The sequence below is a fragment of the Trachypithecus francoisi genome, unplaced genomic scaffold, assembly GCF_009764315.1.
Source record: "Trachypithecus francoisi isolate TF-2019V2 unplaced genomic scaffold, Tfra_2.0 Lachesis_group11, whole genome shotgun sequence".
NCBI lineage: Eukaryota > Metazoa > Chordata > Mammalia > Primates > Cercopithecidae > Trachypithecus > Trachypithecus francoisi.
Window position 1 is genome coordinate 9,182,577 of NW_022681456.1, and position 19,557 is coordinate 9,202,133.

Genomic DNA, 19,557 nt, shown 5'->3' on the forward strand with positions numbered 1-19,557 from the left:
CTTACACAGACCCGGAAGAGAGCTGTTATTGAGGCAACAGTCCTGGAAGCTGACCTCTGAGGCATAGGGTCAGAGCTACAAGCACACAGGCACATGTTCCACATTTACTTAGCATCTAGCATCTGTTGGGCAGTAAGCTAGGCTCCGGAGGATCTGATGAACAAAACAGACATGGCCTCTGCACTTATGTGGTTTACATTTGAGGAGGGGAAGGCGACGGTTCCAGCACATGTGAGCGGAGATTTGACAGACGCATTACAGCTGATGAGCCAGGGGCATCCTAAGTAGTCTCAGCATGCTAACGAAGATTTCTAGTTGACTCTACTTTTAAGCTGAAACCCAAAGGACAAAGTGAAGTGGCCACATAAAGAAAAGGAGGGCATAGCATGTATACAGAGGTCATCAGATGCCAAGCCCCAGAAAGTGGAGTCCAGCAGGCAGAAACAGGAGTCATACAGCAGGGTCTTTCAGCCACAGAAACTCTTATCTGGAGTGACCAAGGCAACTCGGTAGGATTTATTTTTGAAAAAATATAAGCATTATAGTTACAAGACACCCAGGAGATAGTAGTCCACCTATAAAGACCAACAGAGACTTAAAGGTCCTCCTATGAAGTCCTGTAAGCTCAGGACTCTATCTTTTAAGAAAAACAGAAGGCATTTAAAGTTGGAAGCCTGTGGAAAGTGTCACAGGTCCCAAGGACTGGGAAGGACCCGATCCATAAACATACAAAGGGATAAAGTATAAGAAAGGCTCCTGTGGGGTATTAGAAAACAAAGGTTGCACAGGAAATCAGCTCCTGAGATGGCTGATACACCCTGCACTTCTAGGAGGAACTTCTGACCTTGGGAGCCCTCCTGCAAATGTTACCTCCCGTTCTGGAACAGGGAACACTCCTTGGCTCCAGCATTCGCTGTCCAATGCAGTTTCCTAAAACTATGATTTCATTTGAAGTCCTCACTTCACTTAACACGTGTTTTTTCCTTCAGACACCCACACTGTCTCTGAGCCTCCCTCCCAGTGTAGCCAAAAAAATAAATCAAGAGCCAAATCCCCGTGTTCTAATTACAGTACCAAGTGCTGATACTCATTCCAGCACTAATTCATCAATGTTGCGTCTGGATTCGCTGGAGCTCTGAGGAAGAAAGGCAAAAAGTATACTGGGTTAAATAGTGTCTCCCCAAAATTCATATGCACCCAGAACCTCAGGGTGTGACCTTATTTGGAAACAGGGTCTTTGCAGATGTAATTAAGATGACATCATAACATGTTAGTATGAGCCCTAAATCCAATGCCTGGTATCCTTATAAAACAGAGGAGATGGAGATTCAGACACACACACACAGACGCGGAAAAAGGCCACATGGGGATGGCTGCACAGAGTGAAGTGATATGTCTACAAGCCAAGGAAGGCCAAAGACTAAGAGGCAAAGGATTCTCCCATAAAGCCTTCAGAGGGAGCATGGCCCTGCTGCCACCTGAATCCAGAATTCCAGCCTCCAGAACTGTGAGACAATACATTTCTATTGTTTTAAGCCTCCCAGCTTGTGGTACTTTGATACAGCAGCCCAAGGAAACTACAAGAAGGATATGGCATGCTCTCAGTGACACTTTGCCATTACAGTCCTTACCTCCATCTGGTCTCTATGTACACAAGGGGCATTGTTTATTGTTTGGTGATGGTGAAGGAATGGTGTTTATTTCACACTTCACCCAAGCCCTTTTAGCTCTAAAAACCTGGAGTGATTTCACCTTTAATCACTTCCAAAAAAAGAAGTTGCATATTTCACTTAGATATTTTTACTTAAGAGATTAGGAGATACTTCATAGAAAAATCTTTATTTTTCCCTTCCTTTCCAATAGTTTTATTCTTTGCTTCTGTCTCCTAAGGAAACAAAAAAATCACAAACAGTATCTACAGTCTTCACCTCTGACACCAAAAAAGTGAATGACACATACATACTTCTGTAGCTGGCAGGCTGGGGAAGGGGTGAGCAGTGGCTTCACAATTAGACCAGCCAGAGTGAATGGAGAGTTTGTATGTAATACATATAACATGGGGCACCCAGCCTACTTCAGTCCATCACACACAAGTGGGCTTTGTCCTGGTAATGCAGGAATGAGCTTCGTTCCCTCCATGGCCAGGCAATCAGGACAGGGCCCTGCAATCTAATTGGCCGCTGCAAAAGCTACCCATCAATTACAGAGCCCGCCCCCAACGACACTCTGTCCATTCTGTCTAATTTCCAGATGAACATTTTTCCCCATTCCTGCCTGCTCTCCTTGGGTTTCGCGCCTTAAATTTCCATTCTGTGAAAGTATCCTTTCCCATCACGGGCAAAGCCATAATTCTGTAGAGCTAAGAGACGTAAAGCCCTTCTTGAGGCCATGAAGCTCTTAAGAGACACAGCTAAATTTGGGCTTGTTTTACAGAGCATTCTATCTCCAAAATCTTGAATTGCTATGCACCTCCAGCTCCGTGTGTCCATACACATTCTCCCTAACTTCCACCACTCATGCTCACACTCAGCCCACTTGAAGCAATCTTTTACCCCAAGAAGCAGCAGTTTCTGCCAACAAACTACACTGCAGCAGAAACACTTTGTAATTCAAGTTTCAGCTCTCCCACTTACTAACAGTGTGACCTCAAGCAAGTTATTCAACCCTAAGACTCATTTCCTCAATACCTAGACTTGTATCTCTTAAGGTTGCTTTGAAATTACATAAGACAGTGCACACTTATTATAGTACTTAAGCTCAATACATACTATCGTTCTTCAGTGTACCCACCTGGTAAGCACAGGGAATGCGCACTGTTAACTGAAGGATGGCTTAGGAGCCTGGCAACAGGTCAGCCTTCCTGCTGAGCTTTCCTTTCCCTTTCCTAACTGCACTCTAACTTCCTGTTCAGGGATTACGTCTCCCTCCCTGGGCAGCAATAATGGGCCGATAAATTAGGGTGCTCTTCTATCCTCCCTTGTGAGGGCCAAAATCCCCAGATCTTCCCTCTCGCTACAGTGCCTGGTCCGGTCAGGGGGTAAGAAACAGACCTCAGTTCAGCCAGCCATCCTCTCCAGGTACTCTGAATTGTGAAGAGTCAAAGATGACATTAAAAATTAGAGTTAATTCACATGTGCTAGTGACAGCACCCAGGACAGACATTTAAGCAGTTCCTACAACTATGACCCTCCAGCGCTACTGGGTTCCTCCACGTCCCCTTCCATTCTACAATTCATTTTTACCTTAAATTAGCCAGAGTCCATTTCTGTTGATTACCAGGCAGCCCTAACTGATAAAGAATTTTAGATAGTTACCACCCATCTCCGCCCCCCTCTAGTCTCCTTCTCCAAAGCCTGAATGACTGGGATTAACATTCACATCATGTATTAAGGAACAAATGGAAAGAAAATTGGCTCTGGAAATTTGATTCCCAAAACTGAGCCACGAGGCAGTGTTATCAGCCTCACCTAGAAGCTTGTCAGACATGCAAAACCTCAGCCCCACCTTAGACCTACCAAATCAGAATTGCATTTTAGCAGGATCCCCAGGTCACACAAGTCTGTGAAGCACTGACTCAGAGGCTAAATGTGGTTCTTGGCAAGTGCCTGATGAGCCTCACACTTAATATGAAAATGTTCTTTGTCTGTAAACTACTTTTTTTTAAGCCCACTTGACTCACAGCTCTCCCCAGCAGAGGATGGGGAGATGCTTAGCTGCACAACACCATGATGAAACACACAATGGACCACAGCTCTATGCTCAACACCTCTCCCTACCACCCTCAGATCACGCTCTGAACTATCTGAGCAACAGCTTCTTGTCTGTAAAATGGGCTTGTAATCCCAACCTCCTCAGATTACTGAGTATGCAAATACTACATTTTCATCATTGCCTCTACCATAACAGATGTTCCTTGCCCCCTGGTTATGCTCCAGCTGAAACTCTTCCTGAATAAACTAGCTAAGCACCCACTGATCTAGATCTTCCTTCTCAACATGTTCTCACAATTTATAGTACAATTCCTGTTGATTAATGTTCATCTAGGTAGGCGCTCCATGAAGGCTCCAAATGACCAACATGTGGTTATCACGGGTAAAAGTTCTCTTCAAAGTGTAAGAGAGACCAATGGACTTTAACATACCAGAGTACGAAAAGTTCATGACTACAGTTTCAGACTGCACGTTGCAACTAACCTGTAGGCATCTACCACTTGTCAAGTTTTGGTGTCATGTCACAGATAAAGCCACAATTATCTGAAAAGGCTACTAAAATCCCTTTTCCAACTACATTATCTATGCAAGGCCGGATTTCTTCATCTACTTCAACCAAAACAACATATTGCAAGAGACTGAATACAGAAGCAGATGTCTTTTATTTAAACTCCATACATTTAAAGAGTTGCCAAAATGTAAATATTGCCACTCTTCCTACTAAATGTTTTCTGTTTCAGAAAATAGCTATTTTTCATAAAAATGTCATTTATGTTAGCATGTAATGAGTTTATAATTTTTAAATAAATAAGTATCTTTGTAAAATTTTAGTCTTCATTTCTATTACAATAAGTATCAAAGCCTGTGACCCACATAAACTTAAAAGTTCTCTGGAGTCCTTAAAAATGGTTTTTAAAGGGTAAGGAAAGCCAGACACAAAAAGGGGCTGAGAATCCATCTTAAACCCACTTTTTTTGAAGACTGAAAGTATGCAAACTGTAAGATGACCACTTACGTGTAGTCAGTAATTTTCATCATCAAACATTCCTCTTCCAGACATAAGAAAAACACCCCCTGAAAGTCCTCCAAAATAATTCTCATGTTTTGTACATGAGAGGACTGAGAGGTAAACACTACAAGAAAGAACTCTCCCAAAGAGATGCTTTATGAAGGATTCAGAATGTATTCCATCTAAGGTATTCTTACAAGACCTTGGTATCCGGCTGGTGGGCCATGCATCTATCTGACACTGTTCTCGCTGACATCATGGGTGCCCCATTCATGTGGAGAAAGTATGTTCCCTCCACCTCAGTTAGGAACTCCTCTTCCTCAAAAATGATCAGGAAGTCCTAGAAATCAAAGCTATCAAATTCTAATTTGGCAAGTCTCAGCAGATAAAACAACTCCAAGGGAACCTCTGCTTAGCCTTTTTCCACAGGCCTTGGCACACACCCAAAAAATAAATAAAAGGAAAGGCTGTTTAGGTATCAGGACATACATACCGCCAAAGGAACCAGGTTAAGAGGGCATTTGTTCTGTTCAAGACCACCTCTCTCCATAAGCCTCGGGTATGTGGGAACACAGCAGATGCTGAATCTACCTCCTCACTAGCCTCCACTACACCTTTAGAAAAATGCAGTCTAAAACACATATAACTTGGTATAGGAAGACTTACTCAAGTTACAGAGGTCTCGTTCACTTAATCTTTGCTTAACTATTTGCCTTAGAATAACTTAATTATGGCAGTCAGTGGTAACTCACTGATTAGGACTGTGGAATCTCAGATCCCTTCTATTTTGCTTCCACCATCATCAATAGTTCTGAAATTGAAGATTCTGGCTGCCCAGGGTAGATTCATATCCCAAAGAGGCCCTTCACATTCCCCACTCTTGAAGAAGCCAGGGCTCTTTTCCCCATTACAGTGCCTGTATGTACCCTGGGCCACCTCAATGATAACAGGTCACAGTGAAGCCCCACCTTGTAGGGTCCTAGACCTCTCTCCTTGGCAATGGGCTTTCAGAGTCTCTGAAAGAGTGTCCTTCTCTGACTTCGTCAAACCCTCTTAAGTGGCCACTAAGGCCTGTAGCTACTCAACTTCTCACACTTCATCTCTTCTGGCTGACAGCACCTCGGAAGGTCCAACTGCCAGGTCTTTTTTCTCAGGTGTGCTTATCACTCACAGAAGTGAACTTGAGTTTCTTTGTCTTTCCGGGCTGACTTCAGTTACTAGAGGCTGGAGGTGGTCAAAACTGAGAGGAGAAGAGTTTCACTCAGAGTAGCCCAAGCACACCCATAATTCCCAGGTCTAAATCTCTGTGGGCAAATCCTCCACAACACAAAGCCCAGCCTCAGAAGATATTCCAGGTTCTGTTGACTCAAAGGCCTGCCAGTTCAGGCACCAATGTATTCTGCTGTAGTCACTGGAGTACAGGCACTTCTGAAAAGTGGAATGACCTCTAAAAGTGGACTCCTCAAAAGAACATTAGTCTCTGCCTATTGGCTGTCATTCATGCAGCATCTTGGAAACACGCCCTGACAGGAATTCAAATGTGCCCTTACCTGTGGCTCAAGTAGCAGCCAGCATTTCCTGAACATGCTGTTAGTAACCACAGCCTCTGTGATAATAGGAACAACTTCCCCAAGGGTTCTGAAGTCAACTTTTGAGTTTTGTCAAAAGAAGTTCTAACTCTGAGCAGGATTCTCCAATTTAGAATATCAGCCAGGGTATACTCCTCTCCATTCTAGAAGGAGGGCAAACTTTAAAATCCGCTCCAGATTGAAAAGAGAGGATTTTACATCACTTCTGATGCCTTCCTGTGCACAGCCCTGCCACCAGATGGCTAGAAAAGCCTGTGACTCAGCTTGACTCCTGAGCTCTAGTAGAGAAACCGACAACAGTCTTTCCAGACACTCCCAGTACCTCGTCTCCACCTTTAGACCTTTTTCCTACTTGGTCCCCAGGTGTCTGGGACCCTCGCCTCCTTCTCCTCTTTCCTTACTGCCCCCCTACACTTCCTTATACCCTACACACCAAAGTTCTAGGTTCCCTGATTTCTCTCACAACAGACAAGTTCAATGGCTAATGATTTGGGCTCTGGGTTTTAAAGAGCTACAGGGAAGATATGCTTCATTTTGTCCTGCGGAAATTCGTCTTTGCATGACTTAGCCTAACGACTCCTAATGGAGAAAAGATAAAAGACAAAAGAAGCTGTGTCTGATTTTTCTTTAACAAGAAATTACCACAGACTATGAAATTAGGTCCAGAGAAGGGCAACAGAAGTTATTGAGGGAATGACGCCAAGTTTTCTCCTGAGTCTGAGAAGAAAATCTGAGAAGGCTAAGTGCATGTGTTATCAGGGTGATCAAGGATGACACAGGCATCCATTCTGTAGCTTTCCTTCAGCCAAGTCCTCTCACAAAATGACCTCTGGAATGACATCACTGGGTGTAGGCCTCTGCTCTGCCACCTGCTATGTGACTGTGGCTGATCTGACCAAGCTGCAAACGTATGGATAATAACGTCTACAACACTTTGCTGGGGTAATTAAAGAAGATAATAAACACGAAAATACCTATCAAGAGTGCCCACAGCATAGCTGAGGCTAAACGAATGTTAGTTTCCTTATTTCCTTTATTTTAATTAGTACATGACACATTCATTCATTTGCCAAGAATGTCATTTCACAGGCAGAGGCTTCCAAACACCTGATGATCTAATCTCCCTGTAATTAGGGTTCTTCCTCCATTCAAGGTGAAACCCTGCCTTTATTCCTAGGTGTCTGCTGCTCCCTGTTCCTACCCATAACTTTTCCCTTCTTGACCCTCTAGTGACAGGATTGCTTTTTAAAAAATATTACTTTAGTGAGATTTCCCCATGGTTTGCACTCCACTACTTTGTTTTCTGCTCTTCAACCCCATATACAGAAACGCCTGAGTAATGGGACACAATGATTAGCTTCAGTGATAGCCCCTACATGAACCCCACATATAAGGCCTAAGTTTATCTTATCTATCTAGTAAACGTGTAACATACACATGCACTAAGAACCATAATAATTTGGTGGGTAGAACACTGGACTTGCAGCCCAAAAGGCCTAAGGTCAAAATCTTCACCTAATACTAAATAGTTGTCTGACTGAAGTCACTGATTCTCACCAGCCTCAGTTTATTCAGCTATGAAACAGAGAGAAGTCCCACTGTGAGTGATGGAGATGCTCACTCTCACCCTCCACTCATGCCTCCTCAGGAACAAGGAACACTGATGAAGTAACAGAAAAAAAATGCAATTTCCTCAGGATACAATTAGGATACCTAGAGAATCAATGTACAGGAAGAACAACAGAACATGAGAAAACCCACTTTCCTGCATATTCTACCTTTTCCTTAACCTTCCCTTTGGCTGACTACTGGATTTGTCTTCCTTAAGGGACCAGCCTTTCACAATTGGCCAGGGGATTCTTTCTGCTCTGAGGTCAGGCAGGAACTAGCTGAAGGGAGGGAACACAAAAGGAAGCACAGAGGCTTAGTTCAGATTAGCTCTAATGCTCGTTTACTAAACTTGCTTCCTCTTTCCACTGTGGTAGTAAGACCTAAAGAGACAAAATTCATGCTCAGGCCCAGAAGAAAAGAAGAACAGACTGGAAAGCTCAAGCCACCCTCAGGAAGAGGCATAAGGAACACCTGAAGGTCATAGGAGTCCCAGTCTAGCCAACTAAAAGAAGAAGGAAGACGGGTTGGGCCCTGAAGAACAGGCAAAATGAAAAGTGGGTAATTAGCAATACTGCCCTCAATGATGCTGGCAGTGGGAGTTGCCACAGTAGTTAGGGGGTCAAAAGTTAGGGATTTGTAATTCTGACTATATTTGTACACATTTTTTAAAACTGTGGTAAAAAAACACATAAAATCTACCATCTTAACTATTTTAAGTGCACAGTTCAGTAGTGTTACATATATACACACTGTTGTGAAACAGATCTTCAGAGCTTTTTCAACTTGCAACACAAACTCTGTCCCCATTCAACAAGTCCCCTTTTCCCTCTCCCCCAGCCCCAGTAATCACCATTCTACTTTTTTGACTCCATGAATGTGACTATTCTCAAGTACCTCAAGAGTCTGGCTATTTTTATACCTGGGTCACAATTCATAACATGTATGGTCTGGCAAACCAAAGCAAGCAGGGGAGAGAGATTTTGGAGTAGGCTCACTCAGGAAGCACAAAGTGCAAGAGCAGGTGACCTCTTATAGCCAAAAATCAACAGAGATGATGAGAATCCTAAGAATAGATAGGATTTGGTCATTAGAATTCAGTATCTGCATGGATGGATAGAAATTTATTGCCACTTCACTCTCAGAGAGGGCCAGGGAATGGTCACAACAAATGATGCAGAACTCTGGCCTTCAGGCTTTTGATCTTGTAGGACTCGCACTGGAGGCTGATCCAGTGCTACTCTGAAAAATGTAGGTTATTAATGGCTAATACCAAATCTGGCCAATGGGCTCAGCAAACACCCCTAACTTCTAGGTACCCTAGAAGGAAATGTACACAGCACCGAACTGAAAGTACACACACTTTATTATTAGCTGGGCCTGTGAATCCAATTCCCAATGCAGCATTCCATAACGTAGGCTGGATCATAGAGAGAACTCCTTTTCCCTACATTAGTGGCAATCTTAAACTGAGACCAAAGCACGTACGGGTATGAAAAGGAATTCATATAGTATTAGACATGACTCTTTGGTCTTATCACACATAGTGAAGACTAGCTGAGGTTACCCAACTCAGCACAAGAGAGAATGCAGCCAGAAAGAGACAGAGAAGAGAGAACATTTGCCAACATGCCAGGGTCCACTTGCCCCCCTTCTAAATAGGTCAGTCACCTGGAAACCAATCCAGTACACGGGAAAAGAGAGAAAAGGAAGAGGTGGTCAGGACCTTTCTGTGGAGGGGCAGCCCCAGCCTTTCCATTCTAGCCACAGACAGCCAAGAAAAAGAAAAGATATCACACATCCACATAGGCTTAGCCTTCTAACGACACACAGTCACTAGACCCACTAGGACAGAGGCCAACAAAATGTCCTTTACCTCCCACAGTCAATCCTCTTTGTTGCATGGGAAAGTGAAGTCTGGGAAAGCAGAATCCCAGGGCCTGAGCAACCGCAGCAGGAGAAATGACAAGAAGCTCATTCCCCCAGAAGCCAGTAGCTATCAAGACAAAGGCTTTCCTTTCTCTTGCTGTCCAGCTATGCATGGAAATAACATACAATTTCATGATGTCTGTGAATCACAGAGATCTAGACTGTATGTTCAACTGGAGTATTCTGGATTTCAGCAATAACCAAATAAAGATAAACAAATATCTGTCCTATATATCTTGTCTTCTTGAGCTGAGCTAAAGGAGGAGGAAAAAAAATCTTTAAAAAAGAACTAATCCAAAGAGAAAACAAAGAAAAAAAATAGTTGTGTTGGGAACACAATGACACTCAGAATCAAGTCTGCACAGATTGATGTGAAACGATAATCCTCAAGTAAGAAGATTTTCAGGAACTTATATTTAAGGAAAAAGCTACTCTTCAGGCGTTGGGGAAAAAAACACCAGAAATGCATAGAGCAAACAAGCTATTAAAAAGTTTTGATAGCTCGGTGAGGATAGGAACAACAGAAGAAGAAGACAAAGAGTGGCATGAGATCTAGAATCCATGTAAGGCCTCCAAGATGGCAGAGGAAAATGGGACAAGTGAAACAAAGTTTTAATAACCAATAGTTCACATGGAAAGAAGAAAATGAAGATTCTGAGGAGATGGACAAAAATGTTTCTGATATCTTCAGAAACAGAAGTGAGTTTCTGATATCTTCACAGAAACAGAAGGTGGTCCAAGATCTGGGGAATTCAATGCCAGATAAAGATGAGAGGTCAGGAAGAGTGTGAGACATGGAGAGCTGCTTCCTTATTAAGCCCCAAAGGGCACATACTCAGAAAAAATTCTAGAGACAGCTTTGGCTTAAAATACTCAAGGGGGATTATCCATCCAGGACAAATGGTGAAACAAAGGGAAAACTTACCACAACGACAGGATCAAAACCCCCAAGACATTCCAGAAGAACAGGCAGAGGCAGGGCCCACAGTGGCTGAAGGGCTACAAAAGCCTTAGGATCCTGCTGGATGGGAAAAATGCAGAGAGAAAAATGGGTTTATTTATAGAGAATTTAGGATCACAAAATGTTTTCATAAACTAGCTACTATAAATGTGGGGTACCAGCTCAGAAGATAGGACAGACTCATTTACATCTGGGATTTATAGAAATACATGGGATTCAAGAAGGGATAAGCAAATCAGAGAAACCACAGAAAGGAAAATCCAGGCACTCTGCACAACTTCCCTCCAAGATATAGGTATCCCAGTATCACAACTAGCCTCTTGATGGGAACCTGATCCAAAACGAGTTTAAGGTTCATAGGTGTAAGATAACTGACTCAGACTGGCTAAAATGCCAGGGAGTAAACAATCAATAGTGTTTTTTCACAGATTTTCCAGTCTCTCAGGGTGCTGAAGAAGCACAAACTGGAGTCAGACTGGGCGAGTTCATGTCCTGGTCCTACTGCATACCTGCTATGGAAGCTTCACCTAAGAGGTTAAGAATGAGTTAATGGAGATAATAAAGGCCCCTGATCTTATAAGGTAATTTAAGGATTAAATCAATTAATCCATGAGAAGTACTTAAAACACTGCCTGGCAAATTTTAAGGGCTCAACAAAGCTATCATTATCATTATTTTATTTATTCCATCTACTACCTCCCCCCTTCTGCTATATTCTATAATTGTTCAGAGAAATTTAGGTATAGATCTCAAGATCTAGTTTTAAGTTTGGGGAACTTCACTTTCCCTTGGGAGTTATGATATATTAAGGAACTTAGGTTCATACTGCTGCCGTATCTACGTGTGGATGGGACATTTACATGTTTTTCTAGCTGTTGTCAATCTGGGGACAGTGCTGAATTACAGTATTCCTCTATGGCTCCCCAGAGCTTTAGGGAAAAGGATTACATGAAAGGAATGTGGTTAGAATGATCCAACTTGCTAATAACTATCCAAAATTGCTATATCATTTTCAGCAGAAATCACTAACATTAGAAATAGAGTCCTGTAGACTATGCTGAGTGGCCCTGCACTGTCAGAGACTGAATAAAACAGGAAGAAAATGGAAAAGTGAAAATGCTTTAAATACGTTTACCTATTTTAGTTTCTCTGTGGGAATAAAGGTTCAACTTAGAATGAAAGCTGTTAACAGGATAATATTTTAAAGGGCAGGAATACATTTGGAGGAATTTCAAATGGTCTTGATATTGGGTCAGGTTTTCTTCTCCGTTACTGAACTATACATGCCAATCATGGTGCCTGCTAGCCTACAAATCCTACTAATGGGAACTGCTTCAGCTTTAAGGGTAGGCCCAGGCAGCCATGGGCCACATGACTACTTCTGAGACCAAGTGCAGATATATGACCCAAGAGCTTAATTCTGACATATGATGTGGCTCGGAACAACAATGAAAGCAAAACAAAATCTGATTCCCCCTCTCTCAGGAACCTCAGCAATACTGAGAGAATGAGGTTATCAGCTGTGAGAGATGAAGCTGAGAGGTTATGATCCGCAAAATGACTGCAGAGGTCATGAGATTACAGCAAACCAAAGTCATGAGGAAGTAGAATCTATAAGCAAGGAGGAGCTAAAAGGTTAGAAAAGACATATAGGGGAGGGAAAAACAAGCCAGAGGGCAGCAAGAGGAGAAAGACACAAAGAAATGAGCGACGCTGTGAGAGACCCCACTGTCCATGGGAAGACTGTGGCTTGTCTCTGGACAGCCTGAGTTCCTCACGGGTCTGATCCACATGCATCCTCCAATACAGCCCCTTGTACAGAAAGTGGTCTGAATGAACCTCTGTTCTTTCCAACAAAAAATCCCTAACTAAAACACTTCCTTCAACTCCTCCTTAAGACGAAGTTTTCCCAGGAGGTGCCTCAGTGCCACAAACAAACAGATTCCGGGCAAGTCCACCCCATCCCGTGCCCCCGCCAGACATGCCTAGACATACCCAATGTCCACTTCCCAGCAGAACAGGGATGTCTTATCTCTAGGCATATAGGCACAGTCCCTAAGGCTCATGAGCATCTCGAGGACCTATGTAAATGTTTGAGATATGAAGAAAACATTACTGGATGCAAAACATGCAAAGAAAATCGCAAAATTAAAGTTAATAAATGTTAAATGTCTACAGTCAATCAAAGCTTAACTCACATGGTTTTGTACAAGCTAATTTTATGTGGGACATGGGTGATTTAATGTTTGATATGACACAGTAAAGGCCTCCAAAGGTTAAAATGGCTTAAGGCCTTCACAGGTCTTCACACCAGTCCCATAGCAGTGGACGTGTATGGGCCTAACCTGGAACCTGCCATTCCAACCCCTTGGATAAGTGTATGCTTAAACAGTATACCTGGCCACTCAAACTGGGCACTCAGTCTAAAGTGAGAGGTCAAATTCCACCTCCCAGATTTCAACACAGTTATTTGACCACTTCTGATATTAGGAATCTGTTATCTTTTCTTAATGAAATATTTTAAGTAAGTGAAGCCAAATAATTTCTATTAGCCATACTACTAGTTTTACCAAGTATTTTTACATGTCATTTATGAGAACAAATGGTCTCACAGATTTAAAGGATTTAACATTTGACATGTGTCAGAAGAGTAAATCAAAACTCAGTCACATTTACTCTCTCCCGCAAGAACTCCCTCAGGTGTCACGAAGAGACCTAGACATTTTCTTCCTTTTGGTCAGATTTTCAATCTGAGAAGAGCAGGAAGTGGCACAAAAGTGACACGAAACTTAGATCTTATATTCTGAGACGACGGTGTTAAAAGCAAAAAAGCAAATATAATCCTTTCTAGAGTCACTGTTGATTACAGCTCTAATTTCATAGGCACAGATAAGCGACATGTGTTCTCTGGAGCCATCCCCCGACTAAGACCAATTCACTCTTCTCACTTTCACCGCTGAGCTCCTCCACAGCATCTACAATACCTTCTGTGTGTGCCTCCTACACACCATTCTGTACCCCAACTCCCACTACAAACTGCTCTCAAAGTCAAATCTCGGGCTGTTCCTCCTGCCTCACCCTGACTCCTAGTCTACCGTCTCCTCAGCTCCCAGTTCCCTGCACATTCTCACTTTTCCTCTGGCTTTGCTGAGTGTGTCTGCCATCTCTGATGCCTATGCCTAAATATAGGAGTCCTCCATACAGTATGCCCTGTCTCCATTTTTTAGCTCAACTACCTGCTTGACTGCAGTGATGACCATTTCCATGATGATGATACCACAGTTTCTTATCACAGTCTTTTCTTCTTACCTGTATCTCCAACTGCCTACTAGAATTATTTTCCCATCATCCCATGATAAACTGAAAATCACTATTTTGATAAACTCAAAGTCCCTAAAAAAGGCAACTGCTTCCCTCAACAAATCTCCTGGGCAAAGAACTTTGAAACCAACTCTCTCCCCCTCCCCGGCCCCCCAACCCCTTTCAACTGTTTTCTTTCTGTGTTTGTTTCTTCCCTTCAGCATTTAAACACAATGCAGAAATCTCCCCCGACCTTAAGGAAAAACAGCATTTAATCCTAGGCCTTCTCTAGCTGCCCTGTCTCCCTGGCTCCACCCTCCATTTCCCCATCCAGACCTCTTAAAGACTGATTTTTCCAGATTTCTATTGCTTCACTTCCCATTCATGTCTCAATCCAATACCACACCACTGAGGTTCCTCTCACTGTTGGCCTTCTCTTGGCCAATCAAAGGGCACTTTTTATTCTTTATCTGGACATTACTGGCCACACTCCCTTGGCTCCTTCTGTGACCCTACAGCCTCTATGTTCTACACTCACTGCATAAACCTGGTATTTTCAGTTGGCGGGGCAAGCTCCTGTAAACACTAGTACATTCCTGTGGGTTCCATCTCCCCTCTCCTCTGCTCCTAACATCCATACCAGTTTCAACCATCTGGCCCACTGGTCCTCAACTCTGGCTGCGAAAGAAAGCTCTTGCTAGGAGTCCACGTTTCAACTGTTCACAAGGCCTCCAGAGGGCACTCAAACACCTGCTCAGAAACCTTCTTGGCTCTTCACACTAAGGTCTTAGGACTTGAAATCAATGTCACAATGGGTTACTACCTCTAGTTGCCAAGCATCGTGAAAATGCATGCTTCGTGCAGGTTCTCTGATTCTGTGAGTCTGGAGGCTTACCACAAGGTTCTAGTCCTACCACAATGTAAATTTATAGTATTAAAAGTAATTTATTGAATATCGGTTAACTGAGAAACTTGACATGTTTTCTAGCCAACGCCGAGTACTTTGAATCAATGAAATATTCTTAAACCCCCATCAGGCTCAACCCTAAACATTTCAACTACACATCCAAAAGTGATTTTGAAAGCCAGAGGGACATACGGAATTTACTCTGCAGAAGAAAAATGGTTCCAATTATTTCTATGAACTGCTGTATTGTTAACCTAAGTGGCAGAGTTCATCATCTTTGGGACAGGGGTCCACTCTGGCTACAAAGACTTCCTCACAAGCTCTGTCACAATCTCATAGAACGCACTGCAAAATAAGATATGGAAATAAGCTATGATTATTTTATGAACTTTCAGGGGCATGAAAAATAAATGAGTTCTAGAATAGCTTTACTGAATTTCTTATAATGTATCAGGTGACACAAGAAACACTGTGTATTCCAGAGTTAGAATAAAGGTGTAGAAATGTTTTAGTGTTAAAAAGCAATACAAATTATATTTTTTAATTACATTTTGAATGCTTCTGCTACATCTTCAAAATTAAATTGCATTAAAAAAAATTCTCTTCTTCCACTGTCTTTACAAATGAGTAACCATAGCCATTCGTTCCACCTTGTGACTCTCCCATATGGATTAGCTATAGCACAACTTTCTTTTTTTACTTTTTTGAGACAGGGTCTTGCTCTGTCACCCAGGCTTGAGTATAGCGGCGTGATCATGACTCACTACAGCCCTGTCTTCCAGTGATGCTCCCACCTCAGCCTCTTAAGTAGCTGGAACCACAGGTGTGTGCCACCATGCCTGGCTAATTTTTGTATTTTTGGTAGAAATGGGGTTTTGCCATGTTGCCCAGGCTGGTCTCAAACTCCTGGCCTCAAGCCATCCGCCCGCCTTGGCCTCTCAAACTGCTGGGATTACAGGCGTGTGCCACCATGCCCAGCAGACACAACTTTCAACCTGAGCTGAAAGACTTCAATTTGCTAAATCTAAGATTCACTCCTGATCCCTTTATTACATCTCTAGGCCATTTGAAACTACTGCTCCTGTCCATTCTTGAAACTTTCTAAACTTCCAGGACGTCTCTCCTGAGTGTCCTCATCTGCACTCCCTTCTAGTGAATCTGCTCCTGTAAGCTCCGCAATAGTAAAACCAACATGATGAGCGTGGAATCCAAGCTAAGCCAATCAGATTGTCTTTCTGGAGAATTTGGAATTGGGAAGTGGGAAGTGGAAAGACTGGGCCTGTGATGTGAGCTGGCAGAAGTTATAGTTTCAGGATGGTCTTCCAGAGTGACCCCCTGGGGTCACATGTGTTACTTACTCCCAAGAGAGAGAAGAGACTGGGGGAGAGCAGGCACACGAAGCACAGGGCAGACACACAGTGAGCAAAAGAAGCCGGGGAGATGAAGGCAAAGAGCACAGCCACATTGACTGCCGCCAACTTCCCAGCGACTGGGCCCCAACCTCTGATGAAGACATCCCCCTTCCTCTCTAATGTCTTCTGTTACCTTGGCAGGCACTTTCTCCACTACCTTTTCCCCACTTGTCCTTCAAGGTACCCAAGCTCCAGCCATACTACTAACAGTCAGGTGGGCACTCACACATGGATGAAAGGGTACCACTCTGCCTATTTCCTAGCCTGCCCCTATGTGGAAGGGACCAGTTTACCAAGATGAAGAGAAATCACTCCAAGAAGTCAAGTGTACTCTGACAACAGGATGACTGACATAAGGACCACTAATGCCCAGAGGAACCTCCAACACCCACTCAGAGAGGCAGAGTCTACCCAATGAACCCCAAAGACAAACATGGTATTACCTGAAGTCAGGGTCATGCAGTCTCAAATATTTCTATGTGAAAAACATCAACTGTCCAGTCTATCTAGACAGATATGCCCCAATTTACAGACACACAACTATATTGCAAGAAAAATTTTCCATGTAGAAATATTGATTTTAATACCATAGCTATGTAAAGTACCTGGTCATTCTTACAGCAAAACATGTATGTGTACTATAAAATTATTCTTTGTAAATTCTCTTCCTGAAGAACCTACGTGTCCTGTAAGACCTTCAAACTCAAGCACATCCAAAACTGAATCAGTCACCTCCTCACCAAAGCCTACTACATTCCTGTCTTAATCTGTTTTCTACTGCTTTCAAGAGAATACCTGAAAATGGATAATTTATGAAGAAATTTATCTCTTACAGTTATGGACGCTGAGAAAGCCCAGGTCAAGGGGCCACATGTGGTGACAGTCCTCCTGCTGGTGGGGACTCTCCAAAGAGCCCTGAGCCAGCACAGGGCATCACACGATGAGAGGGGGCTGAGCATGTTAACATGTTGTCTCAAGTCTCTCTTCTTTTTATAAAGCCTCCAGGTACCCTGCATGACAACCCATTAATCTATGAATGGCTCTGCCCTTAAGAGCCAAACCTCTGAAAGACCCCACCTCTCAACACTGTCACATTGGGGATTAAGTTTCAACATGAGTTTTGGAGGGGACAAATATTCAAACCATAGCCAATTCCCAACTACAGTAAATGAGTCCACTCTCCCCTCAATTGCCCAAGTCGGAAACCTGGATATCATCGACTCCCCGCCATCACAAAGGTCTAGCCACTCTCTTCCAAATACCTCTGGAAACTCTCCACTGTCTACCTGCATTGTCTCAACTTAACTCAGGCCACGGTCATCTTCCCTGGAATTCTACAAAAGCCTCCAGTCTTGCTTCCCCCTAATCCATTATCTACTCTAATACAACTTTTCTAAAATGCAAAATGGATTGTTCTTACCCTACTCACAAGTTTTCAATGGGTCCCAATCATTTTCAGTGTAATTTCCAAATTTATTCATACAGCTTCAACCAAAAAAACAGTGCTCATGTCTATTTGCCATGCAGTTATCACGTCCCAGATATAATATACTTCGTTAAGTCAAATGTTCCAACATACATTTAATACAGGTACATGTAATCTTGGCATGGAAACATTTAATTCTGATTACTTCTTGGGAAAAGCCTAGGAGAGACTGGTTTTTCTTATCACATGTGTTTGCATTGCTTCAGTTTTCTTTACAATGGGCATTTACTTTTGTAATGAAGATGTTACAGTTTCTCACCAATTTCATTAAAGGTCTATATTTAGACAAAAATATATACTATCTTGTACCTAAAAGGATGTGGTAAAAATGACACACTCTTATGTTACATTGACCATATGTATCAAGAGTCTTAAAATTATTTACATTTCTTGATGGTCTAGGAACCATCAAAAGAATATTTTTAAATACAGAGAAAAGCTTTCTGCACAAAGTATGTATATTGTAGAATTACATTTACAGGCACAGTTTGCAGAATGGTTATGATACATCCCCGTATATTTAGTCCACAATTCTTCAGATTTCCACCTGATTTCTTCTACATATTTCTGCCATTCATAGGTTTTACTGGAAGGCTCCTGGGACTTTTTTTGGATGTTTTAATCATATCATGTATACAACTGTGTATCCTGATTTCCTTCCACTTAACCCTATCATAAGCATTTTAATATATTTTCTTTGTAAACATTTTTAATGGCAGTGTTATTTGCCACTAAATATATGATACAGGGGATGTATCATAACCATTCTGCAAACTGTGCCCTAAAGAATAATTAAATTTTATGTAGTCTAGTACGCTAGTTTTTAATTATTATTTTCTCTATTGTTTCTAATAGCAGCAGCTACTTACAGATTTAAGTGCCATGTAGACGTCTGGCCCTTTATCTCTTACTCTCATAACACCATAAAGTGGAAAATATTTGTGGCAAATAATAAGCTAAGAGTTAGTATTTTCAATATGTAAAGAACTCATGGCCGGGCTCGGTGGCTCAAGCCTGTAATCCCAGCACTTTGGGAGGCCGAGATGGACGGATCACGAGGTCAGGAGATGGAGACCATCCTGGCTAACACGGTGAAACCCCGTCTCTACTAAAAAATACAAAAAAAAAAAAACACTAGCCGGGCAAGGTGGCGGGTGCCTATAGTCCCAGCTACTCCGGACGCTGAGGCAGAAGAATGGCATAAACCCGGGAGGCAGAGCTTGCAGTGAGCTGAGATCCGGCCACTGCACTCCAGCCTGGGCAACAGAGCGAGACTCCGTCTCAAAAAAAAAAAGAACTCATACAAATTGACGAAGAAAATAATGAAGATCAACACACAAGTTGTTATAGGATGTGAATTGAGGGTTCACTGGACAGACTTGCTGTTACTTTTTAGTAGACAACTAGTTAAACATTTTTGTGTACTTTTGTGTACACAGAGTACATTTTGTGTACTCTGATACTTTTTGCATACAAAGTACCTTTTTATTGCTACTTTTATTTATCCTCACTTTAAAAAAATTAGAAACAAGGATTTTTTTTTTTTTTTTTTGGTAAGAGGGAGTCTCGCTGTGTCACCCAGGCTGGAGTGCAGAGGCACAACTTCTGCTCACTGCAAGCTCCACCTCCCGGGTCCAGCCATTCTC

The 19,557-nt window shown here is 42.5% G+C and overlaps 1 protein-coding gene across 13 annotated transcripts in view; it reads right to left on the reverse strand.

Moving 5' to 3' along the window:
- ZNF664 (zinc finger protein 664) overlaps positions 1-19,557 on the reverse strand; it is a 40,458-nt gene that overhangs the window by 16,618 nt on the left and 4,283 nt on the right. For 5 of the 13 annotated variants that reach the window (XM_033220154.1, XM_033220153.1, XM_033220149.1 and 2 more), the window contains exon 3: positions 10,771-10,866. The exons of 2 other annotated variants lie outside the window; for them this stretch is intronic. The gene's annotated coding sequence lies outside the window, so the exon portion shown is untranslated. Of the gene's footprint in view, positions 1-10,770; positions 10,867-12,801; positions 12,888-19,557 lie in introns of all 13 variants that reach the window. 6 more of the 13 variants (XM_033220155.1, XM_033220150.1, XM_033220147.1 and 3 more) reach the window with 3 other exon arrangements.